The following is a 21,083-nucleotide window of genomic DNA, read 5'->3' as shown; positions in this document are numbered from 1 at the left end:
ATAACACAATTAGTGTAATGAAGTGATGAGCACATTCCCAACTTCCACTCCTTGCTTCCGGGACTGCTTACGCACTCGACAGCGGGAGTCACTAGAAATAGCGCATCACCTGCTCTGGTGGCATGGAGGAGGTGCTGCTCCCTCCTTTGGCAAAGGGCTGATGGACTGCAGAAGTCATGCTGCTCCTGCCGCCTCCCAGGCAGTACAGGTAAGGCGCCACCCAGGAGAGGAGCAACTCTGAGCACGTCAGGCTGTCACAAAGGACTGATTTTGCATCTTCCCTCCTCAAGCAGCCACATGGTCCCCATGCTCCTTGCACTGCTTCTCCTCACATGCCCATCCTTCAGGCCCCAGCCCTGCTGCCCAGCGCCCACTTCAGCCACCTTTCAGTGCCCACACCAGGACAGACACCTCAGGGGAGCTGGGCCACCTGCAGCTGGAGAAGCCTGAGAGGAGGCAGGGGGAGGAATGCTCTCCTTCCAGGGATGCAGAACGTCCAACCAGCGCAAAGCTGCCTCATGCTTTTACTTCCCCTCCAGTCTGTACTTGGTCACTGCAGACAGCACATCTTCATCTCTCTCTTCTCAAGCCACTTAGCACTTAGGGGTATCCAGCCCTCTCCAGGCCGTTTCACTTTTCCCTTTAGTGTAGTAGACACATTAGCGTCAAGTACACTTTTAGGCTCCATCACTTAGGCAAGGTTTAAAAAAAAAATCTTCACTTTTGATAAATAGACAGGTTTTGGAAAATGGTAGAGATACATTTTACTTTGGGTAAGCTTTAATTTCTGAACAAGCCAGGCTGCAACACATGCTAACAACTGGCATGCACTAGAGAGATAAAATCCAGTAAATGAGGCAGAGCAGTAACTCTCCTCACGTACCACAATTATTCAGGCAGGTATTAAAATGTCAATCTCAACTAAACTGACCTTGCTCATTTCAATTCTTCCTGAGTAAGCATTCCTATTTCTCCACAAATTTCAGGAAAATGTTTCGTTTATCTCAAGTACTTCAGACTGAGAAAGGTGACTAGACTTATGTTACTCTAAACACTACTGGAAGCACTAAACAAGCAAAAACCACAAATATCTCCTTTCCATCCAATAAATGAAAAAGATCCTAACTATATTTTTAAAGGTCATTCATAAGTCAGAAGTCATTTTAAAGTGATACTTTCAAATTCACTGAATTTCAACAATTTCAAATAAACTAAAAAAGCCTACTTACTATTTTCAGATACAAGCACCTTTGGAGGTAGCTCTGGATGTTGGCCACAATCTCAGTGGAAAGCTGAGATTCTAATCAGCGTTATCAAGTTATCTCATTAGTATCTGAAATTTATTATTTCACAAGTAATCCAATTAGCTAAAAGCATTAATTAAGACAAAAAAAACGTATTTTGTCCTTTCAACTTACTCCATTCTATTTCTCACCACAGAACCACTTGGGTTGGAAGGGACCTTATGGATCACCTGGTTCCAACCCCCTGCCATAGGCAGGGACACCTCCCACCACACCAGGCTGCCCAAAGCCCCATCCAGCCTGGCCTTGAACACCTCCAGGGATGCGGCACCCACAGCTTCTCTGGGCAACCTGTTCCTGTGACTCACCACTCTCAGACTAAATTTCCTCCTGCCATCTAATTTAAATCTCCCCTATTACTTTGAAACCATTCCCCCTTTCCTATCACTACCTGCCCCTGCAAAAAGTTGCTCTCCATCTTTAGAGCCTCCTGTAAGTACTCAAAGGCCACAATGAACCTCCTCTTTTCCAGCTCCTTCGGCCTTTCTTCACAGAAGAGGTGCCCCAGCCCTCTGATCAGCCTCATGGTCCTCATCTGGACCCACATCTTTCTTATGGTGAGGCCTCAGAAACCAGTTCATCTTTTCTATTGTATTAATGGATACATATTTTTAAAGAAATAAACAGATCTGAAATTGATCAGCTTTTCAAGAAACAAAAAAAAATTCAGAACAAAGTACAATACAATTCATTTTAAGATACATACACGTGCATCTGAGAAGATTTCACCATATGGTAAAGGTACATTTGTTTGTGCTTTTAATAGAATAAAAAAAAAAAGTAGTCCATCATAGCCAAGGAGGAAAGACTATAGTACTCACATCAAGTAAAAGTATCTTCTAGCAAAACAGCTACTAATATAGCCATACATTAAAAATATAGAAAGGTGACAAATGTTAAGGAAGGATCTCAGGCTCTTTTCCAATGTGTACTCACAAATGACACCACCTAACTGAAGCACATTTTATCTGACCTTAGGAAAAAAAAAAAGAATGGCATACAGAAATTGAATGGAAATATCTCCCTGACTTCATAATATCTCACCTGTGAACTGTTTTTTAAGAACTTTAAGATACGAGAGCTTGAATGGTTTACAACAGGTTCTTATAGCATCCCAAAGCATTTAATAAATCCATATATTGATGAAGCATAACCATGCAAAACACCATACAGTAAAAATAAGCAACATACTTCACATCATCCAGAAAGGCGCGACAATTCCTCAGGATCTCGAAAACACAAGCTTTTGTTGTGCAACAAGAAAACATGATTTACCTTTGGTTGTTATCTTGGAAGAGCAGTGTACAAGCAATAGTGTCTCCATGGGAATCACCATGTACGACATAGGAATCAGTACTGCATGGAAACCCCACAAGCTTGCTGGTGGGAACCACTACACAGGTGAAAGCTTTGCCACAGGTTTTTCAGAACAGATCTGTATTAATTTGTAACCGAATATCTGATGTCATTCTTAGGAATTAGCCTTGACCTTGAGCTAGCAGCAGAATTTTCATTTTAGACAACTGCATCATTCCTGCAGTTTAACTCAATACTGTATGTATCATTTCCTACCATAAATTGTCATATGGCACAGGAAATAAAAGAATTTACACTTGTGTGCCTTCAGAAATGCGCGAGGTGATCCTGGCAGTCTTTAAAGGTTCACCTGCAGCAGAAATCTTTGTGCTTCAGCCATACCCTGTCTGCTTACAGCAACAGTATTCCTCCTACATGCCACCATTTCCTCTCCCCAATGGGAACACACAGATAGCATAAATGTGCTTGTAGTCTAATTTATCCCAGTGTAGAAACTACAATAATGTATGAAAATGTAAAACTATGTTATGTTTCATAGAAAAACCTTACTGCAATGAGACCAGTATTAATGATTTCTCAGGTATGCACCAGTTTGATTACTAAAAATATAGATTACTAAATAAAATATAGATTACTAGTGATTACTAAAATATAATGTTCATCAGTATTAGGTGAGAGATTATGTACAGTAAGTATTACATCAGATTACATAGTACTTCATACTTGTTCCCACTCAAAATGGCTCATAATAATAAATCAAAATAAATCATTTAAACCAGATATGCAAGGCAACAGAATAATTCTGCTATTCACAAAAAACAATTTAAGTCAATAAGCCTTTAGCTCACCTTGTACAGCTTTCAATTAGTTACCATTTGCAAAGTGAAAACAGAACTTGAAGAAATAAGAGAATTAAAGAGAACAGGACCAAGCCACAGAACATTTGAAATTATGTTTAAGAAGAAATTTCATACCAACAAAAAAAAATAATGGAACTCTGTTTCTAGAGAGGTGAGTTCATTAACTACTATTTGCTCTTGTAGAAGAATTGAACAGATATTTTCCTCTAGCATGCTGCCAGGAAAGGACTGGGCACATTTGAACCAATTCCAGTTTCATTCATCTGAGTTAAGCACCTGATTACCAAAAGGATGTTCAACTTATTTCTCACAGATCTATGCCGGCATCCCACAAAAGGCTATTCAGTATCCAAAGTCACAAGCTGGGACTGTTATGAGCTTCATATGATTGTTTTACAACTCTCCTACTACTGATTAGTATCTCTAGCAGGCTGTTATCTTGATGGCAGAGCAGCATACTAAACTTGACATGCGATTGCTGGCACTTTATCTTCAATCAAAGGCAAATCAAAAATAGGAGTCGATAAGAGGCATACCAGTACTTAAAATTTATCTAGTGACAGATGGTAAGAAGCCAACATCCTCTAAAATTTTGAAAATATAAATAAAAGGATACATTTATATCATAAGACCACCTAAAGAGAGATTTGAGTGAGATCCCAGTTTTTCTACACTCAGATGTACAAACCAGCAGGTGAAGAAAAGATGAGGGGAAAACAACAGTAGGGAGTTAAAATTTTTAGTAAAATGCTTTTCTCATTACTTGGTTGCCACCACAGAAGCCAGCAGAGACTGTGAATGTAAAAGCAAGAGTTTCCAGCTCCTTGGTCTCAGACCAGCACTCATGCCATCCTGTTACATCAGAGAAATGCTAACAATGTTTTGCAATCATAATTGTGTCTAAAAGAAGCAATGAAGATACAGTAAAGTCTTACAAAAGCAGTTTATAACCCCAAAATTGAACTTCAACTTGAAATCTGTTTCAGTTTACATTTCAACTCTTTGTTTCACCTATGAAAGTTTCCACTTCTTGCTTAAAATAGCAAAGATGGAACATTCATGTTTACTTCCACACAAGAACAAAACTCCCTGAGATATGAAGCAATGAAGAATATACGTACATGAGAGAGTGGAACAGCTTTGTGGTCAAATTATTCAGGTACTTATGTAAAGAATACTTACAGCTGGGAGAGTTTGTTCTTGTTATCATTAGAAAGGAATTGTTGACAAATAAACATTATTTTCATATTCTTGCACAGGCTGATGGAAGCCTTATATAAAAAGATTAAGAAAATGACCTAAGAAATGCAGCTCCTGTTCCTGTATTAACCTGTACATACGCATATATGCCCAGACAACCTAGCCTTGACTCATTCCATCATTTCATGTGTAATTATGTAGGACTCACAGTGAGAAGAGCTCTTTCCCTCCTACTCCCACTTGTTCATCACTGCAGGAAAGCTATCATCAGGTCCTACAAGCAAAAAAAAAAACCTCTCACATAACAGTACACGAAGACAAGCGAGGAATTTTGAGCTTCTGAAGACATACCATACCTATGCACATATAATTAAAACTGAAGAGAATCAATCACCATCTATGGAAGTTCCTGCCACACTCCTGCAATCCTGGAGTGAGAAGTAGGGGCTGCAGAGATGTACTTGCATACAAACACATTTATTGTCTTATTCATTACTCTGGAAAGAAGGTGCCAGTAAACAAACAGCTCCCAATAAAATAACGTTTACTAAGACTACATGCAAATGGTTTTGTTTTTAAATGTTCTTTTTGCTGTGATTTCGTCAAAGAATTTAACTTGCTTTATGTCTTGAAGTGACTACTTTTAATCCTCTTGCATTGTTTCTTGTATAAACAGGCAAGAAACTCTGAAGTATTAATCTTTCGTCTTTTAAATAAAACTGTGAAGCCAACGGATTTTTTTTTGTTGTTGTTCAACCTGAAACACTATTGTTCATGTGTTGTTTGCTTTTTCTTTTTCCTGGCAAAACACAGACCAGACTGAATCTTCTGTCAAACAAATCTGTTATACTCAACTTACCAGGAAAAGGCATGAAAACAGAGACTTAGGTTTGAAAGAAAAGTCCATGCTCAGGGCTTACAACTATCACTCAGGCCAAACAGTATCCTCCAAGGTGGGGGGGAAACAGAACCTGTGGCATACATTTCTGACTTCCCAAGAATACATTTAAGTTTCAAACTGTTGTGCTTTCGCTTGCAGGGCTTTTTTGAAAGGCTCTGAGTGATGAGCAGGAATGCAGTGACTGTCGGTCACAGCTGTGCCCATTCCCTTGCAGCACAGACAGCCCACCTTCTCCAGGACTGCTGTGATTTATGGTCACACACCTCCAGGCACAGCAGCTCCCCTGAAAACACCAGGATGCAAAGCATGACACTTGGAGAGCTGCTCAGTGGTCAGCATGGTGACATCGGGGTCATGGCTACAGGACAGCCAGCTCACAAGCAACTCCTCCCTGTCCATGAGACACGGGCACCCAGCCTTCCCATGGGAGCTATACTGTGTCGTATGAAACACGGAGAAAGAAAATATCTCAATTGCTAACAGTACAGAAAGAGGGATGCTTGCTAAGGACAAAAGGGATGTGATGGCAAGTTCTTGCTCAGGTGGATGCCAGCTGGTTACACAAGATGTAACTACAACCTGCGAGCACTGCAAACCAGAAGAGCTGTGTGTTTGGAGCAGTCTGCAGGGAAACGAACACAACATTCAAAACTCCTTAGAACAAAGCACGCAGCCTACATGGTGAATGAATGATCTATCCTAAGCTAATGATTTCCCTGCTCCTACCCAGCGCTGCTCCTATGACAGAGATGAGAGTTTTGCAAATACGCAGGCACTGAGCAGGACTGCTTCTAAGCACTCCTGGTCCAGCATCACCTCCTGAAACCACCCCTCATGCACACACTTTTAACCTGATCAACTCTTGACCTGCAAGCATGACCTTTTGCCAAGAAATTTTGTCACTTGACACACTGAGAAATCGGAACAGCACTTCAATTACCTTTTCCGTCTCTTTCTCAGTATTCAACCTGCCTGCTATTTACTGTTAAAAGGAATCTCACAGCAGAAACACTTCCATTTACCCCAAAAGGGGATTAGGACTTCTTGGAAACATTTTTAAAATAAACTGTTTCCTCACCCTGTTTAAACAATGATTGTTTAAGCCAAGGAGTCAAAACGACTCAGAGGAGTTGTACTTGTCATTGTACAATATTCAGCATGATCTACAATGTGACCAGGCAGCAGTGACCTGTATTAATCACGGGCCAAAGTATAATTAAGGTAAAATTAATGGACTGTGATGGTCTGGCAATTCCTGTCCACATTCTCACTCTTTGTGCTGGCTTGCCAGAACGCTGCACTTCTGGTGGAGAAGTGGTCTGCAACTGAGGCCCAGCACAGGAATTCCTCCTGCAAAGGGCAGGCTATTAAGTAAAGGAGAAGAAAAAAATCGACTCAATTTGTGAGAGCATATGGAGGAATTCTTTCCACCCTGATTACGGCAATAGCTATCGGGCAGGAGAGCACTGGCAATCTACCTACGTCAAATCTGCCCTGTCACTTTAATCAACGGGAGCCAGAAAATTCCCCACTAAGGCAGTATCCCTGATTGTAAGGGAGAAAACATTTCACTTCTGATCTGCTATGTGGTCTAAATACCACATCTTTATATAAAGAAAATCAATAATCTTCCAATATCAACCCCATAATTCTGAGGGGGGGGGCAGTTGACTGCCACAGAATAAAGCTAATTGTTTAGAGAGTGAAAAAAAAATAAATTTATTCAATAAGATTAGCAGAACCCTTTTTTAGAGGGCAAAAATGAAACCTTTTGTGTAAATGGTTCATTAGTAAACAGCAGTCTGCAAGCTTGTAAGCGTATTTGGATATAGCTGTGTCCCGTCATGTTGGAATCACGTTAAGATTATATATGAAGACTGCTAGGAACCAGATTTTGATATTTATCCCTCATTGAGAGGTGTCTGTGTGACTGCTTAGATGTGTCTAGGACAGGAATAAATGCTAGCGAATTACTTCAACAGTTGCCCATCATCTCACTTCCGCCATTGCCTCCAGGCTCCCGCTGCCTCAATATCAGACAACTTTTACTTTCTCATGGAAACTGAAAACATCTATCCAGATTGTCAAGGCACAACAGTAATGCTGAAGCTTTAAAGCACTGTGGCTTCAAATCCATGACTGACTAAAACAACCTTCCTCCACTTCCTCCCCATGACTAGAGTTACTGAACTTCAAACTCTCTTTGGGCGGCCAGTCTGTCTCTGTGGTTGGGTAACTGTCCTCTTTTGCTGTCTCTGAATTTTAACTAGAGAATAATAATAAGAGCAAAAAGGAAATCTCAGTAAATTAAAAGGGAAAAATAAGTAACTTAATGAAAATTAGCCTATGCAGCAAACAGATGCCATACAATCTAAAGAGTTAAGTTTCCTGAGGTAGAAATACAGCTGTTGTGAACTGCCAGGATCCACTGGTCATGCCTGAGCAATTGGTCAAGTTCCCTCTGCTGTAGCTAGTTGACTAATTAATTTTACCAGCTTTGTAAGAAAAGTAAACAAAATCCTCAGACCAGTTAGTTCTGTCAGGTTTCTGTGCTGAACTCATTATGCAATATGGCTGCTCTGTAGCATCAGAAGTTTTGTGCATTTAAGACTCACTATTATTACAACAGTATGAAGAAACTACAGGTTTGGTAATCAAAACATGGACATTCTCAACTCATACTTGTGCAACAGAAAATTGATTAAAATAGAAGAGAATAACCCAAATAAGCACTTTGTTCTCCAATGTCAAAATGGCAACACTCAGCATACACTTCTGGTAACTTTCCTCTCAGAAAGAGAAGTAACGACATAGAAAGCACACATTAGTATAGGGCACAGACAGTACGTTAAAGAAAATTGATGCAGTTAGTAAAGTCTCTCTACGTAGTCCCCGCCCATCCCGAAGATGCCACAAAGGCTACAGCTACCTAAAATTCTGAGATATTTCTGAGAAGACAAGCACACATACTGGATGCTCTGTGAAGAACTGAGGATGACCCTAGAGGAGCTAGAAATTGACATAAGTAAGGACAGCTTTTGGTATTTGGCTAATTCATACCCACATTTCTTTATATTAAGCTCTTCGACATAAATGTTGCCATGTTCTACAGCTGTTTGCACAGTTGTCTGCACTTGCATACAAAAGAAAAACCAGCTTTTCAGTCAAACATATTGTGCATATCCAGCTTTGCCTCTTCCTCTGAGATTATGAACTCCTGAATAATCTTCATATTCTAACATCTTTTTCTTCACCCAAATCCAAAATTTTAGTTAACTTTTTAACTGGTAAGCGAGTGCTCAATACCTGTTGTCACATGTAGATGTGCAAACTTTTAACAGTCATTTGTCCATTTTATAGCATCTTGAACTACGTAACAGACAGCTATTCACATATTTACATGATATCTCTGCAATATCCATGTTAACATCTCAACTAGACCTAGCATTTCACTTAAACCCAGATTGAAAGGATACTACCCTTGTGGTATAATGCAGCAATCTATTAACTTCACAGAACCACTGAGATTAAGCTACTGAAGACTTAAATGATAGAAGCCATAGAGGAGGAAGACGACCATCTGATATTACTCAGCTTTCAGTCAGCATTCTCCAAGTCAGACTTTTGCTGAAAAGAGAAAATGCCATAATGTTGCCAAGAAACCAATCCATAATTAATACTACTCTTGCCATAGCAATATTGTAACAAGGACCTTTCATTCTTGCGGGCCGATTCAGAAGATGACTTTCTTAATTTTACATGCACAATACAACATGGAGAACTCCAGCTCTGTTCCATGTGTGCCATTTCACTCGAGTTTCCCCAGTGATTCACATGTTTTTAAACTTACATTCTACTCTCTCCAATACACACACAAAAAAAAAATTCTACTTGAAGCTCTACCTCTATTCTTATGCTTTTGTGCTTAATTAGCTGCTTAAAATACTTGTTCCAGTTTCATGATTCTCACTATGAAAAGTTGTGTGTGTATATATATATGGCTCATTGTCCCAGACGCAAACTTGTAAATACGGACAAACAAGGATATTTGGAAAAAATTACAGAGCCAACCAGGAGAAGAAACAAAGACTAGAAATTCAAAAAGGAAATAACAATCCTCAAATGAAGCATTCTGGCCTGCTTGTTACTCTGAACTAGGATCAGAGGAAGAATATTGCTTAAGCTTATCTTGACATGAAAATAGCTACACACATTATAGCTTTAATCTGATTTAAATTAATATAATTTAACTGCTGCAAATAGTTTGGGATATTTATTTCAATTTATTTTACCTAAGTTGATTAGGACATGCCTTGAAGTATGTTTTGTACACGTACACTCTCCACATCTCACTTGCCAAAAGGAGGCTGCCTGGCCACATGTTTCTAGAATTCACATTTCTGTTCCATTTTAACTAGGAGAGTGCAATGGTTTTGGTGGGGGAAAAAAAAAGGGGGGGGTGGAGGGAAGGGGGAAGAATTTTTGATGTACTCCTGCTGGAAAGCTCCAGAAAAAAGTTATAAAGAAAACACACAAGTCAAACTGTGCAGAAAAAAAAAAAAAAAAACACTTTCTGTTGTCCGAGCTTGAAAAATGAAGGAAAGTGAAATCCAGGATGAACTGAAACTTCAATTTGGCTAAATCCAAAGCAAAGAAACCTCCTTTAACTCAGTGGTGCTAGGTTTCACCCAATACCTTTCAGGATATTCCCATGAATGTTTATAAAAACAAAGAAACAAACAAAGAAATTGCAACACAGACAGATGGCATATACCCACAACTGTCAAGCGTATGAACGCTCCCTTTTAGGGTTTTACCTTTTGGGTGTAGCCTGAATGAGTTAGCAAAGCATGCGGAGAGCAGCTTTTCTCCATATAGTCACTGCTCTTAATCCTTAAGAGTCTGGGACAGTTGGCATCAGGGATGGGGAGCACCCTCATTTTCTAGTTTAGAAATTCAGGCCCACACATAGTTTACCACCTTTACCACTAGACTTCTGATTTCCTACAGAAGTATTTCTTTTTAGCACTTTTGTCAAAAACCATATGGTAACTACCCTGCATTCCCCATACCACGGATACTAGTTAAATATTGTAGGTTCAAGCCAGTTTCCAATAAATCCACAAAGCCTCGTGTTAGTTTTTTTGTTGTTGTTTTGTTTGTTTGTTCATTTTTTAAACATTGAGATCTGGAGCAGCAGCATTACCAATTGGAAAAACACAGTGAAATGCTAACCAAAGTTATTTTAATTTAAAAAAAAAGGAAAATAACTCAAAAAAAGCTATGAATTTCAAACACATTCAGTAGAAGGTTCTGAGTAATTGAAAGGAACAACCTTGAAATTTAGTTTTTCAGTCTGTCCAACGCTAAGATTCAGAAACCTTGCCCTTACAACGCTGCAACACCCAATTTCAGCCACAACACAGAATGAAGGAATGTCATGCAAGTCGCCCAGCCACAAGAGGCTACAACACAAGTGCTTGGAGCATTCAACTGTTCTTGTCATTATAAATAAATACGCAATACAAATAAATTCTTACCCATCCCATTACATAAACCATAACACGAAAACGGTACCATCTCATAAAAATATAGTTTTTATTTTTTTAAAGGAACCTTTGTGCTCCGTAACAGCCATAAAAATAGTAATCACTACACAATTTAAGAGAAGCAGGAGCAAAACTATATGGCTGTTGTAAAATGAGTATATTATTCCTAGAAACAAACAAAAACTGACCAGAACAACATATCAAGTGAAATGAGTTGATGAGATCTGACACAGAGATAGATACTGGCCTCCCAGATGACTCACTGTACCATGGAAAGCTTCAAACTAATATAACAAAGATAAGACCTCTGCATGCTAATGCTGTCTAATTTCTAGTAGCTGGCCATTTAGCTACATTAAAGAGCTGTCAGTACATTACAAATTTTTCACAAAAGTTTATGATTATTTTCTTCCTGAAAACAACATACCTGATCATATTTATCTTTGCACATCCACTTTCGTAAGCTTACAAATATGACAAGATAGAATTATGTATACGCTAACACTAAGAAAATAGATGACATGCTTTTCATCTATTATTTTCTTTTACATGAAGTTCAGTTGAGATGTGTTGGTTTTTTATTATTTATTTATTTTTAAGGCCTCAGCACCTACAGGTATACGCTGGATCTTCATGGATCTCTCAGCTCTTATTGTCTAGAGTAGCATAACCCTCATTCTTCTGCTTCAGACATTTAAAAGTTCGATTTTACCATACCCATAATTCAAGAGCTGCTCCTGGCAGCTTATATCAGCAACAGATTTGCTCACAAGTGCCCTGAAAAGCATCAGCATATAATTCCTCACAAAGGTTTTCCATACAAGTACCTGCGTACTGAATAACACTTCTGGACAGCAGACTCAACATATGCCTTCTTAAATGAGCGGCTTTGAGTCCTAAATAGATTGCTTTTTTTTCCCACCTTAATTCAAGAAAGTGTTTAATACGTATCTATAAATCAAAATCCATACTTCCTTAGCATTCCTAATGAGAAAGTCTTTCTAGAATCACAATTTTCATTTTATAACCTAACATTGTTATTTGAAAAGGAGGCAGAGGAGCAAACACTAGTAAGAATCATGCTATCTGTTCAGCTTCAGTAGTTTATTCATGGATGGCAATACAACACAATGTAGAAATGAATATGACAAATGGCATTTTTCTAATCCAAACTAGAAAAGTAAATACCTTTAAAACTATTTTCCTCCCAGCTAAAAGTGTGTTTTTAACAATGGATCAGTTAGGTTGCATTTACAAGAAACATAACTTGTATAAAATTTAATCTTCAGAATCATAGTAATGAAAATTAGATTTGAATAAATACTTTCATTAAGGTTTTACCTATAAAATTAGCATCTCATCTCTTTGATTTCTGGATATGAGTTTAAGACCTTGAAAAAATTCATCAGTTCTCGAAGTGTTTGGACACTGCCTTTAAAGAAAGAGAATCATAGTAGCTTTTGTCCAAATTCATATGAATTTGTAACTTGGTTTAAGTTGTATTGTAGGTCCAGAAGAAGAACCAAACGTACTTAGGAAAATATTCGCTGTTGGCTCTTCAATCCATGAGAGGCTAGCTCAAGCTGGAAGCACTCAAGCTAACATAGTTGCAGCAGAAAACCAGAAATTTCTAGACGAGCTGTTGCAGAAAGTGATCACGATCTGGACAGCCTTTAAAGACTGATTGAAAGGTTTCTATATATTAAATACACTTTGCTTTTTTTATCTACCACTTTTCAAGGATGCACAAACCTACTGCTATTTTTATAAGCCTCTTTTTCAATCTTGCTTGCACATTTTTGCCTCTTTAGCATTCCCTTTAGCAAACAAACACAGCTTTCATTGAGTTGAGTGAGAATGAAAATTACTGACTCAGAAGTGAACAGTATAAACACCGTCTGCTTCTTCTGAAAAATACAGTTCATCTTCTCAAGTATCTGCATCTTCTATGTACTTGCTTTCATAAAACAACTGCATGTTTTGGATGGAGACATGGGAGGGGAGGAAGAGTAATAATCACTTCTATTTTTATTTAGAAGTCTTACTAGGCATTACGCTTTTCCAGTGAAAACGGCGTGCACAACTGAAAAGGAAAAATCTGAGAGCGGCACACACCTATGATGGTCCATCATCAGGAGCAACGTCAAATGCTGTCAATTCTGTTGATATACTCCCTTATCACACTGTGTCTGTGTGTTAAGTGTCCTTATACACACTTATCACACTAAGACCAAGGAAAAGGACAAGCAATACCTAATGCCTACCACGTCATCACTAGCCATTAGCTACTGAGCAGCAGTTTCCAGAAAAGGAGCTACAAATTATTCTCATTGCTTTTCTATTTATATTAGTTCCCTTTGCACTGAACAGGATTATTTTTAGCCACTGTTTTCTGTAACTCAACCCTTTACCCCTTGAGTTACATTCCTATAAGCTTCCCTTATACACTTGGAGGTTAGCCCATTCAACTTTCTACTTCATACACCTTTTCATCCCCTTTCAGTAATGTTTGTTCTAAAGTCTTCCTTCATTAACTTTAAACACCCAGACTCCAGAGATCATCTTTTTCTGTCTTCCAGGGAAGATCAGTGTCCTTACCCTTAGGAGTGAACTTCTCCATCTCTTTCCCCAAGAAATATGGGATAACTTTAAAAAAAAAAAATCACTAGCAAAGTGATACAATTAGAGGAACCTGAAATAAACATAACTATACCCCACAAAGCCTCCTTACTAGATTTAAAACTCCTTGAAATTACTTTAGTGGCTCCAGCCCCAACAAACGACTCAAATTCTTCATGCCTTCAGTGCTCCTTAAGAGACATTTTAACAAAGTGACTTTCCTCTTTCTCATTTTATTAGGAGACGTTTTCTGCAACAGGCATTTTAGAAAGATATTTACATACATAAATATTCTGGGGATCTTTGCCTCCCAAGAATTCTGGGAGTAAAACAGTCTTCACATTGCTTCACTATCACCTTTTGTAATGCTTCTTTAGCTTCCGTTACAGAATTTTCTTTAAGATTTCTCAGGTAGCAAAACCAGAACTCAATGTTAATCAGAGGAAGAATCTAGAGATACGACATACTGCTTGAAAATGGTGACTGACATTACGCAAAAGTCCTGGAAGGCTCTCCAAGAAGAGGAGATGTTCTGATGAGAGAAAGCTGTGGACCTGTGGTCTTGCATGCAATTGCATTTTTATCGTTTTGCTATCTGCCGCTTGTTACTCACAATGTAAGCTTTGTAAAAAGGTATACTTTTTACAAACATAAAAGCTTTTATTAACTCAAAATCTGTCACAAACCATAATGCCAACCATGGACTCACTCACAACAGATTCCAAGACTGCTCCATTTTCTTCCTCACTGTTCCACAGGTGTTTGGCACTTACACACCCCTCAGCCCCCTGACTTGTGTGTGCATACACACAACTTCTCGTCTGTCATCAAGAGAGATCACAAGGTAAAATGCAAATAAACATCTCCTTCATTTTGATGAAAGTGAGATGGATGCTTCACCTGGTTAAAAAAAAAGGTAGAGATAAAGCACTATAGAATTCCAACTAAAAAATTGGGTTGCTTGATGTCCAGCTAGTCCTATGGTTTTCCCACATATCCACTGTCAAGACTGAAGAAGAGCCATCCTTGACAGAAGATGCCGCACCATATGGTGAAACATCATCATAACGACAGAGATCTACAGATTATTCCATGGGAGTGACGTATTCTACCTCTGAGGAGACTGGGTGCTGTGATTATTTTGTTAGAAGCAAGAGTACAACTTTGTACAGCAATTGGAGATGCTTAATAAAAAGGTAATTCCGAAAACCTTCTCATTCTGTTCTTCTGTGACAGCTTTAAGTGCCTGCATTACTCCTTTTTGAAAGCAAGTTTCTTACCCTTTTGAATAGTTCTTACTATTGTGCTTGTTTTATATTGAGTTATTCTACTATCGTCTGCAGTGAAGTTCGAAAGGATTTGTTTCTATAGCAATACCTTGTGTTGATTCAAAAATTAATGATAAAAAGTGGCAATTAGTAATACTAATTTTTACTAGAGAAACATGAAAGAGGGCTAAAAAGTTTCTGGTCTAAAAGAAAGCAGTAAGAATTTGAGCAGGTGACTACTACCAAGTGCACAGCTGTAAAAACCAAGCCTTGTGTGTCACCAAATCCTATACACACAGCGCATATTTCATGCTTCAATACGTGCAGCATGGATGTTGCTGCCTGAATACACCAGGATGGACCCAACTCCTGCTGTATTTCAGGAAACCCACCACAACACAGGGATGTGCACGCATCTATGCACAATGGCATCCTGTGGGACAGGCTCCTCTGCTTTACTGTAAGGACGGGGAATGGAGTGCTTTTCTCTATGGATTTGACATTGTTCCTACTGTGTTTTACCAAGGTCTTTCTTTTGTGTTTTTAGTCAATGCAAGTGTGCTTCTCCACGATAATGGCCTGCACGCTCTCTCATTCCTGAGTAATAGCCATGAAGATGATAAATGTTTTCCAGGTTGTTTGAAACCAACAGAAGCAATTAATGTTGTATATTAAGACTGCTATTTTCTCACCAAATTATTTGTTTTTGTTGCAGCCCAGTACCTTCTAGGAGGTGTTTAACGTTTTAGAGAGATTTGTTATTGTTTTTAGGCTTGACTTGTTATTTCAAACCTATAAAGAATAGCATGGCTCTCCATAACTGTTTATAATGCAAGGCTTAAAGAAGTGAAGTGCTTCTTCACTACATATTTATTAAGATTTCCTAAGAGTGACTTCACTGCCTTAATAATGTATTTTCTGCTCCTAGAAACCCACATAAGTAAATTTATTGACTTCAGCAATTATTTCATAATGGAATGATGGAGTCATAGGCTAGCAGCAGATCACTCCTTGGAGCTATTTTATAAATCCTTGTACATAATATATAGCATTTTTGCCTTCAATACTGTCAGGATTATTTCCTACAGATGATAATTCAGACCTTCATGCAGCGATGTCAGGAAGGTTTCTCGGAAACTAGAAATCCTGGGTGCTGGAGGGGCCTTCTCAAGCTTAGAAGTACAGCAGGAGTATGGAGGCTGCAGTGTGTTCTGAACACTGCTTCACATGTGTTGTGAAGACTGCAGATTTGTCCAGGAAAGAGATGCCTTTAAACCTCACGTGGAGCTCTAAGGCCCACGCAGAGCCCTCCGTCTCAGGCTCCAGTACACCCAGTGCTTGCAAGTAAGGGAGCAATGGGCAGAAGTGTGTGTACATAAGCACAGCTTGAGAAACAGACAAGCAGCATTACACACTGTAACTGACCAGAGGCATTGAGATTAAGTCATTTTCTTTACCAAAAGTGAGGCACACCAGAATGTTGTCACAGAAACTCCAAGCAATTTTTTATATATCTAAGTATGTATATACTCATCACCACTCCTCATTTATTTATAAACTCATAGAAGATGGAGAAAAAGGGAAACCTCTGACCTCTTTGCACTGTAAACTTCTGCAAGTGAAGATTCATCTTCTCCCATGGGGGTATACTGGGAACGTAGAAGGTCAGATTATCAACCACACACACCAGGAGATTATTCTTACATGTCATCACACCGGCTCCTCATTCAGAATAATAAATGAAATATAATCTGAAACACTCCCTATCGAGTGTAATCCCATCAATTGGGAAACACAAGCAGACCATACTGAATCGCAGTCACTGTGCTGACGGGAACTTGCTGCAAGTAGCAAAGCAACCCCAACCTCTTGGCGATCATGGTCAGGCAGGAGGCTCGTGCCAGGAGCCAGGCGAGCCATCAGACAGACGCTGGGGCTGCCCACTGCTCTGCGGCACGGTGGCTGCCCTGGCACACTGCACCTGGCTAAGCGAGCGAAACCCTGTGTCTGTGTGCATTAAAGTTTTCTAAATTGAACAGTTTCTGTTTACGCCAGCTTTAGAATGAAAACACAGAAAGCAGGTGAAAAGGCAATGACGCACAATTGGCTGCATTTTCCCATGATCTGTAATGTAGTTGAGCTATCAAACATTTCTCTATACCTCTCCCCGTCAAGATTAATTTACATAAGTATCAGATTGCCTCTAGCTCTCATTTCAATAATTGAATATTTATCATTTCTAATATAAATTGCTTTTTTTTTCTTCCCTAAAAAATCTTGCAACCACAGAAAAGACCTTGCCTTCAGTTTGCAAACATTTAATGAAGAAATTCACTTAAGCCTACCTTCCTTTACACTAATTGATGCCTCCACTATGAAACTACATACTCAGAAGAGGTGAGGGGGGTTAATCTTCCATCCTCTCCTATTTTACACACGGTAATTTCAACAATTTGTATTCAGGAGAACAGTTTTTCCCTGACCTCAGTGACGCTCCTGGCCAGGTTTGCATGCAGGTTGTGTTGCAGTGGCATCAACCAAGGCACAAGGAGCAGAAAGTGTCACAGCATGCACTTATCCTCTCTTAAAACAAGAAGATGGCAGAGAAGTCCTGGAGCATGAGCTCCCAACCTAAATATGGCATACAGGGCTTACATAAATACGAAACAAACACCTTTATCCTATTTTGTACCCCCAGGACCATAGCCCAGAGTGCATTCTACAGCATAATATGCTATATGGACCAAGAGTCGTCATGTGTTTGTGTGGAGGTGATGCACAGCCACACAGCACCTCTGACCAACTGAGCTCCACCTGGTGCAGCGGCCACACACCTATGCAGCTCTCCCGAAGAAAAACACCGAACCAAGTACTAGAGGATGCAGCAATACTGCTGAATGAACTTACCAAACAGACTACTTGTGGTGTTAACAAGCTCGCTCTTTTCATTCTAGGCTTACAGACCATTTGAATACTCGTTACACATTCACAAACTAAGGTACTTAAAAATAGCTGAAGACACCAATAGTGGTGGTACTGTGTATCCTCCCCCACATAGTGCTCCATACTGCTGCTTATTTTAAATCCTAATTATACGTCCTCATTAAAGGAGGAACTGTCACTACAGCAAGGGATACTAATAATATTAGTAAACTGTTCTATCATATTACACACTAAGCACAGCAACCATGCATTTGCACGCATTGAGCAGAGCTCTCATTGCCTTCAAATACCTCGCAGATACTTAGTCTCATCCTCAGAGCACCACATCAGCTCAGAGTACAACCTCTTCTTAATGACAAACCAGCCATTATTTCATAATGGACAAAATTAATTACCACTGTCCAGATCACTTTAAACTTTCTTCTAGTGTCAAGTACCTTTTGCACTCCTTCCCCTTCCTTTTCCAGTCACACAGCATTGCGTAAGCACAGTAATTGCTAACACAAGAAGTAGGCATGTAAGCTTTCCGTTTGCTAAAATCAAGACTGATGGAGGAAGGAAGGTATGAACGTAACAACTATAATTTTGGAATATTTAGGAAAATTTTCCACCTTAGTCATCAGAAGATTTTTCGTTCATATTTCAGGATTTGTTCCTGAAAACATTTATAGTCCCAAGTCTGAAATCCAAATACTAATGCAAGACAGGAAGGGTTTTAAAGCTTTAACTATAGCTTTACAATGAAAAGAGGCACGTGTGACATTTTTTTAAACCAGCTTACAAATTAACCAAGACATCCGAATCCTTAAAACTAATATTTAGGAGTGAAATTTAATACACCATTGAGCACTGTTTGAGATCTTTCATACGGTCACAGTTGGTTTTCACCAGGGAAGTCTACTTCTGAGACAACTACTCTAGAATATAGCCTGCATCCAACAATTTATTAACATATTACCAATGGTAAGATGAACTTTAAATTTCCTTTAGTAAAAGAAATAAAAATAAATTGCACTTGAGAGTATACAGATACATGATATGAAGTATGTAATCAGCTGCTCCAGAAAGATGCCATTCATCTACTTTAAAATGGCATGACTGTGCAACTCACAACAGCTTCTGCAATAAATTCAGTTCTGTTTCTTCTGAATGGAATGCGAAAGAAGGCAAAACTGAATTTCTGGGTTTGGCGGCAGCACGCAGCAGGTAGAAGGAAGGAAGAAAACTTGCAACCTGTTTTGATAGAGCTGGCAGCAAGTCAGATTAATTTCATACTAGATTATCCCTGGAGTATTTCATTGCTTTGCTACTAAAATCCAGCAAAACGGCAACATCCGAAATAGTCCAAGAGAATGGCTTTCAGTGTTTCAGCTCAAGTCAACCAATTCTTTTTCGCTAGAGCTGAAGTTACCCTGTTAACACGTACGCAGCACCAAAGTAAAAACACATTACTTTGAATTACTTTGAGATTCAGAACTAGAAACTGTGTAGTCTTCATACGTCTCTACAGGGCAATGCTGCACATGTAAAAGCTTCTGGTCAAAACAGAAGGACTAAAAAGAAAAGAAAGAAGAAAAAAAGAAAAAGAAAAGGAGAACCACAAAAACTTTCCAGGTCACACACCAGAAAACCCTCCAATACTTGTTCCACGCCACGCAGAACTGCTATCTCACAAGTGACCAGCTTGCCTCCATGCTGAAAGCCACCAAACCGGGCTTCCCTTCTGCAAAAGGCGGCGTTATCTCCCGTAGCCCTGGTCCGACACCAGCAAGCAAACCAAACACTGTCAGATTAAACACACCGAAACAAACGAAGGAAAATCAATAGACTGTTCACTGACTTTGAGGTACGGATGTATAGTATCTAATAAAAGTGTGAACGTTTCAGCCAACGTAGGGTGTAAACACGGGAACATGCGTTGCTCCGGCAGAAACATCCTCAGGAATCCTCCTGGCTTTTGTTTGCCTTTTTTTAAAGTTTCTCGACGTGTGTCAGCAATATTCGAGTTACCGTCGTCCTGCCCGCGGCTATTTCTATATATGGGCAGCACGGATATTTGCCGGGATTCGCCTTTTTCCCGAAGTAACCCCCGGCCACGGGAAGCCCCCCGGCTGGGCAGCCAAACCCAGGCGAGCCGACCCGCGGCCCCGCGCGGCCGGGCACGTCGGGGCTTCCCCGCCCGGACCCTCTTCGCGTTAAGCGGAGGCTGGGGCTCCGCTCCCTGCTCCCGGTTGCCCCCGGGGACCCCCCGGAGGGACTCGGTCGCGGACCCAGCGCGGAGCGGCCGCCGCGCCGAGATGGCGGCGGGCAGCGGGGGCGGCCCCGGCCGGGGGAGCCGCGCACCCCGGGGCCGCTCTGGCGGACGGGCGCTGCGGGCAGCCGGCGGCACGTCGGGGCGGGCGGCCCGGGGCGGGCAGGCAGGCAGGCAGCGGCAGCCGGGAGCAAAGGGGAGCGCTGCCCGCCCGGCGGCCCCACGGACGGGCACGGAGGGGCGGCCGCCGCCTCGCCTCGCCGCTCCCGGGGCGCGGCGGTGCTCGAGCGGTGCGGGGAGAGAACGAAGGAGCGGAGGGAGGGTCTGCCCCAAGCGCAGCACCGAGCCCCGGGGCGGCAGGCGGCGGTCCCGCAACTTTTCCCCCGGACACCCCCCCGCAGGACGGAGAGAGCCCAAACGTGAAACCGAAGCCGAACCCAGCCCCAGCCCCTCCGAGGCTCCGGTACCGTCGCCCCGCGCCCTACCTGCCTCGCTCCCGGCGAGCCCTCTCCTCTCCTCTCCTCTCCGGGCGCTCCGGCGGCGCCCAGGTGGCGTTAGCAGCGCGCTTCCCACGGGCGGCGCGCCCCCGGCGGCCGGCACATCCCCCGCCGGGAGGAGGGCGCTCCGCACCCGCACCGCACCGCTCCGCTCCGCACCGCGCGGCCGCACCTGTGCCGGGTCGCGGCGCCGCCTCCCTCAGTCCCGGCCCCCGGGTGGGCGGGGGCGCGCCAGGACCCCTCGCCCCGCCGCCGCCGCCGCCGCCGCCCTCCCCATGCAGCCGCCGCACGAGGGGCGCCCTGGCTCCGCCGCGCCGCGCCGCGCCGCTCATTGGCCCGCCCGCCGCTGACATCACGGGGCCCCGCCCCGCCCG

At 41.3% G+C, this 21,083-nt stretch overlaps 1 protein-coding gene across 15 annotated transcripts in view; it reads right to left on the bottom strand.

The window, feature by feature from the left end:
• CHRM3 (cholinergic receptor muscarinic 3) overlaps positions 1-20,984 on the bottom strand; it is a 282,178-nt gene extending 261,194 nt beyond the window's left edge. For 4 of the 15 annotated variants that reach the window (XM_083831952.1, XM_083831945.1, XM_083831960.1 and 1 more), the window contains exons 1-2: positions 20,698-20,980; positions 4,890-4,955 (exon numbers count right to left, since the gene is read on the bottom strand). The gene's annotated coding sequence lies outside the window, so the exon portion shown is untranslated. Of the gene's footprint in view, positions 1-4,889; positions 4,956-20,697 lie in introns of all 15 variants that reach the window. The other 11 variants (XR_014582643.1, XR_014582644.1, XR_014582645.1 and 8 more) reach the window with 6 other exon arrangements.
• Positions 20,985-21,083: the final 99 nt, after the last annotated feature.

Source organism: Anser anser (assembly GCF_964211835.1).
Source record: "Anser anser genome assembly, chromosome: 3".
Lineage (NCBI taxonomy): Eukaryota > Metazoa > Chordata > Aves > Anseriformes > Anatidae > Anser > Anser anser.
This window is presented reverse-complemented; position numbering and strand designations above follow the sequence as displayed.